Here is an 8,924-nt window from a genome sequence, read left to right as displayed (position 1 = left end):
AAGTAAAATGTTGATCATTTCAATCTTTTCTCCACCTGTCATGATGTTATCCCTAAGTCCAGTGGTGAGAATTCTTGGGTTGTTTTTTTTTTATATTGAGGTGCAGTCTATATTGAAGTCTTCAGTCTTCTTCTTCAATCTTCTGCATCAAGCTCTTCAAGTCCTGCTCACTTTGAGCAAGGAAGTTTGTATCATCTACATAACAGGTTGTTGAAGAGTTTTCCCCTGATCCTGATGACACACCCTTCTCCACAGAGTCTAGCTATCAAATAATTTTCTCAGCATACAAATTGAATAGGTAGGGAGAAATGATACAACTCTAATACACATCTTTCTTAATCTTAAACCTGTAGAGTTTCCTTGCTCTGTTAACACAAAAACCTCTTAGTCTAGATGTAGCTCTTACATGAGCACAATTAAGTGTTCTGGTTATCATATATATTATTTTAAAATAAAGTGAAAAATAAAACACCTCACCATCAACAAAAATAAATGAAAACCCAGAATTATCAAAACTATACTTGATTGTTGTTGTGGTTGTTGTTGTTATGAGCCATTGAGTCACTGTTTTTATGAAACTGATTTGTTAGTATATCATCACCCCTATTGTATGACCTTTCTTATAGAAAAAAAAAACAACAAGAAAAAGCAAGCTCAAAACTTGTTAATGGTTCTCAGGCATGGCATTGAGAGGGAAAGGGAGGTTAACAGTGATGGGAAAATCACACTAATTAAGGATTATGCTGCATAGATGATTATTGCAATTGATATCAGTGAACTAGAAACCTATAAAAAGTTGACATGAAAAAAATTGTATGAGATATAGAACAGCTTCTGAGTCTACTCTTACAGCAAAATACCTCATGGAATTAGTGTTTTAGTGTAAAACAATATTTAAAAGCTGTTGGATATTAAGCTGATTCTGAAATCATATGGCATATAGCCAATGCAGAGAAACCTCTCTATGCCAATCAAGTGTTAAGTTTCACTTACCTGACAGCAAAGTGCCTTTATTATGCACACAAAGCACTAAAATCTTAAAAGCAAAGTAGCCCTGAAATGACAGCAAAGTGCCTTTATTATGCACACAAAGCACTAAAATCTTAAAAGCAAAGTAGCCCTGAAAACCAGAGTTTGTGGTCCACTCTATCTACACTCACATGCCCTATCAAGGAGGGGACTAGATGGCACCATCTGATTCTCCATCCCCTTTTGTAACACTTATGCATTTCCCCTTTCTGTCTTATGTGAATACCCTGAATATCCTAGTCTCTGATTGAAGATGAAGATACAAGGCTGCTACTCATATCAAAAGGTTTCTTACTCATATCAAAAGGTTTCTTACTCATATCAAAAGGTTTCTTATCTAAGAAGCCAGAAAAACAAATGAATGGACACCCCCTTTTCCTTTGTCACCTTGCTGTAAATAGACCTTCAATAATTTGTATAAATTCTTTCTACTAATGTAGCCTTCTGGAGGAGTTTTTGGGCTGCAGGCTTGTGGGTGATCTAATTCTCCCACTCTTCTATCTTTTTCCTTTTCTACAGCATGCCAGAATAAACTATCTTTTCTTGAGTTTTAGTAACTGGATTGGTTGCTGGTTTTTCACCCTACAACAGTGTTGTTCTTGTTATGTGCCATCAAGTCACCCAGAACTCATAGTGACCCTATGTACAATAGCTTTGAAACCTTGCCCTATCCTGAGCCAATCTTACTGATTCCAACACACCTAATCCTATTGCTCCAGTTACTATGTCAATAAATCTCATCCAGGGTCTTTCTCTCTTGTGCTGTCCCTCTACCCTTCTATGCATGATGTTCTTCTCCAAAGATCAGTCCCTTCTTACCATGTGCTCAACATATGTGAGATGGAGCTTCAAAATCCTTGCCTCCAAGGAGAAACTTGGTTTCACCCTCTCCAAGACAAGCCTGTTTGTTCTCTTGGCTGTCCATGATATGTCAATACACTTCTCCTGCACCACAACTAAAAGGCATCAATTCTTCTGTCATCCTTAGTCATTGTCTAGCTTTCTGTTGCATAGCAAGTAATTGTGAAGACCATGGCCTGGATAAGGAGCACCTTAGTCTCTAGACTGAAATAATTGTGCTTTGGCATTCTGAAGAGGTCCCTGACAGCTAATGTCCCCAATTTGTCTTTTGATTTTCTGACTGCTGATGCCAAGAGTGTTGATTGTAGAACCAAGCAAGCTGAAATTATTAACAACCTCAATCTCTTCTCCATCCTAATTGGTGCTGCCAATTGGCTCAATGGTGAGAGTCTTCTAGTTGTTAAATTTCAATCCATGTTTAGGATCATGATTTCATGAAATATCCCTGTTAATTAGACTAATACATCACTTACAGCCTCTGTTCTACCTCTGAATTCATTGCATAGTAGCTGGGATCTTTAAAAGTTTGCAGGCAACCATCCAAGGCACAGCGATAGGTCTCTGGTCACTCAGAACAAAAGAGGAAGAAGAAAATTCAGGACTAAAAGTGTATGGATAATTGCCTCTGTAAACAACTATTTCTTTTGCCACAGGAGCAGAAGAACTGGATGGTCCTAGCTCTCATTACTGAACATTTTGATCAATGACTTCATAGAAGAATTCTAATCAAAATGAGGAAAACAGAAGCGGATTACAGATTTTTATGGACTCTAGGCTCTCTAAAGCCATGGAGGTATAGATGAACTCCTAAAACTATTGCCCTTTTATAATCTTCAAACCTTAAATTAAAAAATCTCTCCTAAAGACATCTTTAAAAAGCAAATAGCAGTTTAATAAAGAAGAAAAAAGTCTTCCTTGAGCATTATACTCTTAAAAGAACCATCTATGAACTAAACTAACAATGGTAACTAAATGAATAGGAACCTTCTTAGTAGGCAGTGACTCAGAAAAGGAAGATGAAAATAGTTGTATAAACTCAAAGAATGTGACCAGTGTCACTAAATTGTATATATTAGAATCTTTAAAATTGGAATATGTTTTGCTGTGTATATTCTCCACAACAATATAAATAACATTTGAAAAAAATTAAAAGAATCACTCCTCGCTCTCATTGAAATGATAGATAAATAGGAGCTATCCCTCAGATTCTGAATGTAGATCTGCAGTGAAGCCCAGAAATCAGCATTTTCTTAAAGTGGGATACACTTTGATAAAAACTCACTGTGGTTACTCAAGCTGAAACATTGCTGAAATGGATACACAATTCACTCCAATGAAGTGGAAGACCACTTAATAACAAAAGAGGGAAAGGGAGGGAGACCCCCAACATGATGGCTGGTACAATTGGTAGGGCGGTATTAATAAGTTCAAGATTATTCAAACGATTGGTATAGCCCTCAAAACTTGACATCCTGGATTTGTAGCCTGCAAATCTGGTTGAAGTTTAGAATTAACACTTGTTTGGTCCTCAGACCCTGTTGATAACTTTTCTATAATCATGCAGATTACCTTAAGCAGTCTGTTTACTGGGAAAGGAAATACATCTTTCCTGAACTAGTATTTATCTTTTGGAACTCCATTTTTCTCAGCCATATGTAAACTGTACCTCAAGTTGTCTGTTTACTAATAACTGTATGTAAACTATTTTTTTGAATGTCACTTTGAACTAGCAATAGGAATATGTTAAGTAGACTAACACCTAACCTAAATTTAAAAACCAATAACCATCCTTAGATGGAGAGGCAGGTTTTGAGAGGATTCTCTCTTCTCTCTCAGATCTGTAAAAAAGTGCTTTGAGTACTGTAATCTGTCTGTCTTATTGGCAAGTGACTATAGAACTCCTTGTGTTCACTAACACATTGACTGTGACTATGGGCTCAATCATGTCAGAGATTATGAGGATAGGGCAAGATTCAGATCTATTGTTCATAAGGTTACTTGTGTCATAGTCAACTCCTAATGACAATGACACTTAACCACAACACTAAGCAAAGAGGTAACTGAAATAAAGGGCTCAACCACTTGGTTTGATGGTTGTTAGAGATTGGCTTATGATCGTCTAAAATTTGTATTGGAGTGGGCAGACACACATGATGACGACAGATGCTGTTACTAGGAGCTTTAAGTATTGCCTGCTGTTAAGGATACTTGGTGGTTCAGTGGTTAAGCGTTTGACTGCTAACTAAAAGATCTGCTAATAGAACCTATCAGAGAAAAATGTGGGAGCTTCCCTCCATCAAGGTTTACAGCCTAAAAGACCTTATGGGGTAGCTCTATGTGCCCTACAGAGTAATTGTGAATCTGAGTCAACTCCACAACATTGGCTGTAGAAGCTGAAACAGATGAAGAAGGACCTTCCCCTAGAGCCATTGAATTCTAACTTCTAACTTCCTAAAGTCTAAGCATTTTGGATCAACAGTCAATACCCTTGGTACCAGCATTCAGAAAATATGGAAATGTATTGTGCACGAGGAAAGTCTACAGTCAGTTGTTGTTAGGTGCTGTCGAGTTGAGCATAACTCATAGCGACCCTATGAACAAAAGATCTGAACCCTGTTTTGTCCTGTGCCATCCTCACACTTCTTGACACACAAGAGCCCTTTGCAGCAGTCACTGTCAATCCTCCTGGTTGAGGATCTTCCTTTGCTTTGCAAACCCTCCACCCTTCCCAACATCATGTCCTTTTCCAAAGAGTAGCACCTACTAGCAACATGTCCAAAGCATGTAAGGCAAAGTCTCATCATTCTTGCCTCCAAAGAGCACTCTGGCTGCACCCTGTCCAAGACATATCTGTTCATTCTCTTGGCCATCTGTGGAATGTTCAGTGCTCTTCTCCAACACCACAGCTCAAAGACATCAATTATTTTTCTGTCCAGCTGTCAGGTGCATAGCTAGTAATCAGAAAGACTATGACCTGAATCAGATGCACCTTAGTCTTCAAACTAACATCACTACTCCTCAAAAATTTGGAGAGGTCCCTAATTGCAGATTTTCCCAGTGCAATGTATCTCCTTATTTCCTGACTGCTGGTACCAAGGATGTTAACTATGGGGCTAAGCAAGATGAAGCTGTTGAACAGTTTTAATCTCTTTTCCATCCATCATGATGCTGCCTATTGGTCCAGTGGTAAGAATCTTTGTTTTCTCTACTTTGAGATGGAATCCATACTTCAGGCTGCATTCTTTAATCTTCTGCAACAAGTGCTTCAAGCCCTCCTCAGTTTAAGCAAACAAGGTTGTGTCATCTGCATAACACAGGTTATTGATGAGTCTCCCTCCAATCGTGATGCCACACTCCTTCCTATAGAGTCCAGCTTCTCGGATAATTTGCTCAGCACACAGATTGAATAGGTATGGAGAGACAATACAACTCTCGCACACTCCTTCCCAATTCCAAACCATGCAGTTCTCTCCTGCTCTGTTTGCACAACAGCCTCCTGATCCAGGCATAGGTCCCACATGAGCACAATCAAGTGCTATGGGATTTCCACTCTTCTCAATGTCAACCATAACTTGTCATAATCCACAAAGTCAAATGCCTTTGTACAGTGAATAAAGAAAAAATAGACATTTTTCTGGCATTCCTTACTTTCATCCAGGATCCATCTGACATCAGCAGTGATATCCCTGGTGCTATGGCCTCTTCTGAATCCTGCTTGAACTTCTGGCAGTTCTTTTATCTATGTACTGTTTTACCCATTTTTGAATGCTCTTCAACAGTATTTTTTTACATGTGATATCAATGATATTTTTTTATAATTTCCACATTAAATTGGATTACCTTTCTTGGGAATGGAAACAAATAGGGACCTCCAGTATGTTGGCTAGGCAGCTGTTCTCCAAATTTCCTGGCATAGATTGATGAGTGCATCCAAGGCTACATTTGTTAATTAAAACAAGTCAATTGATAACCCATCGGTTCCTGCGGCCTTATTTTGTACCAATGCCTTCAGATGCAACTTCTACTTCTTTCTTCATTGTCCCTCCTTCATTATTCCTCTTTTTTTATATGGTACTTCCTGAAATTTCTCAATGTCAAACAATTCTTTCTGGTACAGTGACTCTGTACCCTCCCTCCATCTTCTTTTGATACTTTCTGGGTCATTCAATATATTACCCATAGCATCTTTCAGTATTATAAAAAAAGGCTAAAATTTTGTTTTTCAGTTCTTTCAGCTTGAGAAATGCAGAACAAGTTCTTCCCTTTTTATTCTTCAATTCCAGTTCTCTGTACATTCCATTATAATACTTTGCTTTGTCCTCCTGAGCTGCCTTTTGAAATAGTCTCTTCAGCTGTTTTCACTTTGACATGTTTTCCTTTAGTTTTGGCTTCTGAGCCTAGCTTGGCACAGTTGGATCCTGGAGTGTAAGTGTTCTTGATTTACTTGAAAACTGGTTGTGAACTGTTTGGGACTCTGGTTGTGTTAGTAATCAAGTGTAAGCTTTCTGATTTCATTTACAATAAGCTCTGGGTGGGAAGCCTCTTAAATAGGCAAACAGGACCTGGTGGGTAGGCCTTTGTATTTAAAAATTGGTAGGGCCCTCAGGCCTGTGGTCCTCAGGACAGGTATTAAATGTTTTGGGATAGAACATTTTTTTCTAAGTGGTGCAGCACTTGTCTGTCAGTTTGCTGTACTGAGATAATTTGAGTTTGCTGTTATGCTGAAATCTGTGCCACTGTTGTGTCAAATGCCACAAGGATTTCCCGTCTTGGACAAGTTTTGGTGGAGCTCTTGATTAAGACGGACTAAGAAGCAAGATGAGCCAAGTACTTCCTAAATAACAGGTTTTGAAAACCCTGTGAAAACTAAACAAAGAGAATAGTTATGGTAGTGTAGTGGTAGAGCCCAGATAGGAAGTTAGTTGAAATGAGGAAAATCAATAACAAACATCATTCGACAATTGGAACATGGAATGTACATAGCTTGAATATTGGAAAGCTGGAAATTGTTAAAGGTGAAGTGGAACACATGAATATCAACATACTAGGCATTAGTGAGATGCAATGGACAAATTTTGGCCACTTTGAATCAGATAATCATATGGTGTACTATGCAGGGAATGAAAAACAGGAAGAATGGTGTTACATTCATAGTCAAAAAGTCAATTTCAAGTTCTGTCCTGAAAAACAATGTTGTGAGTGATAGATAATATTCATACACATACAGGGAAGACCCATTAACACAACTGTTATTCAGTTACATTCTCCTACATTTAGAGCCAAAGAGGAAGAAATTGAGAATTTTTACCAATTTTTGCAGTCCGAAATGGACCAAACATGCAATAAGGATGAGTTAATGATAATTGATGACTGGAATGCAAAAGTAGGAAACAATGAACAAGGAACAGCAGTTGGAAAATATTGGCTTGGTAATAGAAATGAAGTTGGACATAGAATGATTAAATGTTGTATATACAATGATTTATTCATTGCAAGTATCTTTTCTAAAAGACACAAAAGATGACTTTACGTGTAGATCTCACATGATGGGCTGCATAGGAATTAAATTAACTACATTGTGGAAGAAATAATTGGAGACGCTCCATATCAGCAGTCAAAACTAGGCCAATGGCAGACTGTGGGTCAGATCATCAACTGCTCATATGCAAGTTCAAATTGAGGTAGAAGAAAACTAAAATAAGTCCACCAGAATTGAGATATGATTTTGAATCAATTCCATCTGAATTTCATGATTATCTTAAGGAGATATTTGAGGCATTGTGAGATGATATCATGGATATCATCTATGAAGAAAGCAAAAGATCAGTAGAAAAACAGGAGAAAGTAAAAGTCAAAATGGATGTTAGAAAAGACTACAGTCAGAGACCTCTCCATATTATTAAGGAGAATGATGCTGTTACTGAACCCAGGGTTTTTTTTCCATAGTCAATTGCCAATAAGACAGACGGAATGCCGTATCCAAAGCATTTTTTAGCAGATCTGGGAGAACAGAGAGAATTCTCTAAAAAACTATCTCTCCATCTAAGGATGGCTATTGGTTTTTATACCTGGGTTAGATATTAGTCTACTTAACATATTATTATTGCTAGTTCAAAGGAACAAGATTTTTATATTTAAAGAGAACAGTTTACATACAGTTACTAGGAAGCAGACAACTTGTGATCTAGTTTCCATTTACATATAACTAAGAAAATACTATTTCAAAGAAGTAAATGCTAATCCAGAAAAGATGTATTTCCCCTCTTGGTAAACAGACATTTTAAGGTACAGTTCACATACGACTGACAAAAATACATTAGGATTCTTACATACGATTTCTAGTTAACACACAACTTGAGGTACAGTTTACAAATGACTGATAGAAGACAAATATATTAATTCAATGAAATATGTATTTCTCTTCTTGGTAAAGAGACAGCTAAGGCATTCTGCATGACAGTAGAGAAGTTACAGCAGGGTCTGAGGACCAAACACATATTAGTTAGATAATTCAACCAGTTTTGCAGGCTGGAGGAACATGATATAAGTTTTACAACTATATAAAATGGTTGAATAATCCTGAACTTACTAATACCACCCTGTCAATGTCAGTTTGAGGGCTAAGATGTGCCTGATTGAGGCCATGAGAGCTGGACAATGAATGACAGAAAAAACTGTGGATTTAGAGAAGAGTACTGAATATTTCATGTAAAGGGTTTGGAGAAGAGGTAGGAGAGGTGAGTCTGGAATCAGTCTGGGAATACTCAGATCAACTATACAAAGCTTATACGCGAAGTAGTAAGCAGGTTTACTTTTACCTGGATGAAGGTGGGCTGAGCTCTCAAATCTGAAGTCAGCAACTTTCTGTTAGTGGTGGGCTTATATACAGAGATTGTTGGTGGGTTAGCAAATCACATGAGAAAGTCTTGGTTAGGCAGTATTCTGTTGGCGCCTTTTTCTTATCTTGCAAGCAAATCACATGAGAAAGTCTTGGTTAGGCAGTATTCTGTTGGCGCCTTTTTCTTATCTTGCAA

Source organism: Elephantulus edwardii, unplaced genomic scaffold, assembly GCF_000299155.1.
Source record: "Elephantulus edwardii isolate Elephantulus edwardi_28Jun2011 unplaced genomic scaffold, EleEdw1.0 scaffold00082, whole genome shotgun sequence".
NCBI lineage: Eukaryota > Metazoa > Chordata > Mammalia > Macroscelidea > Macroscelididae > Elephantulus > Elephantulus edwardii.
Note: the sequence above shows the minus strand (reverse complement) of the source record.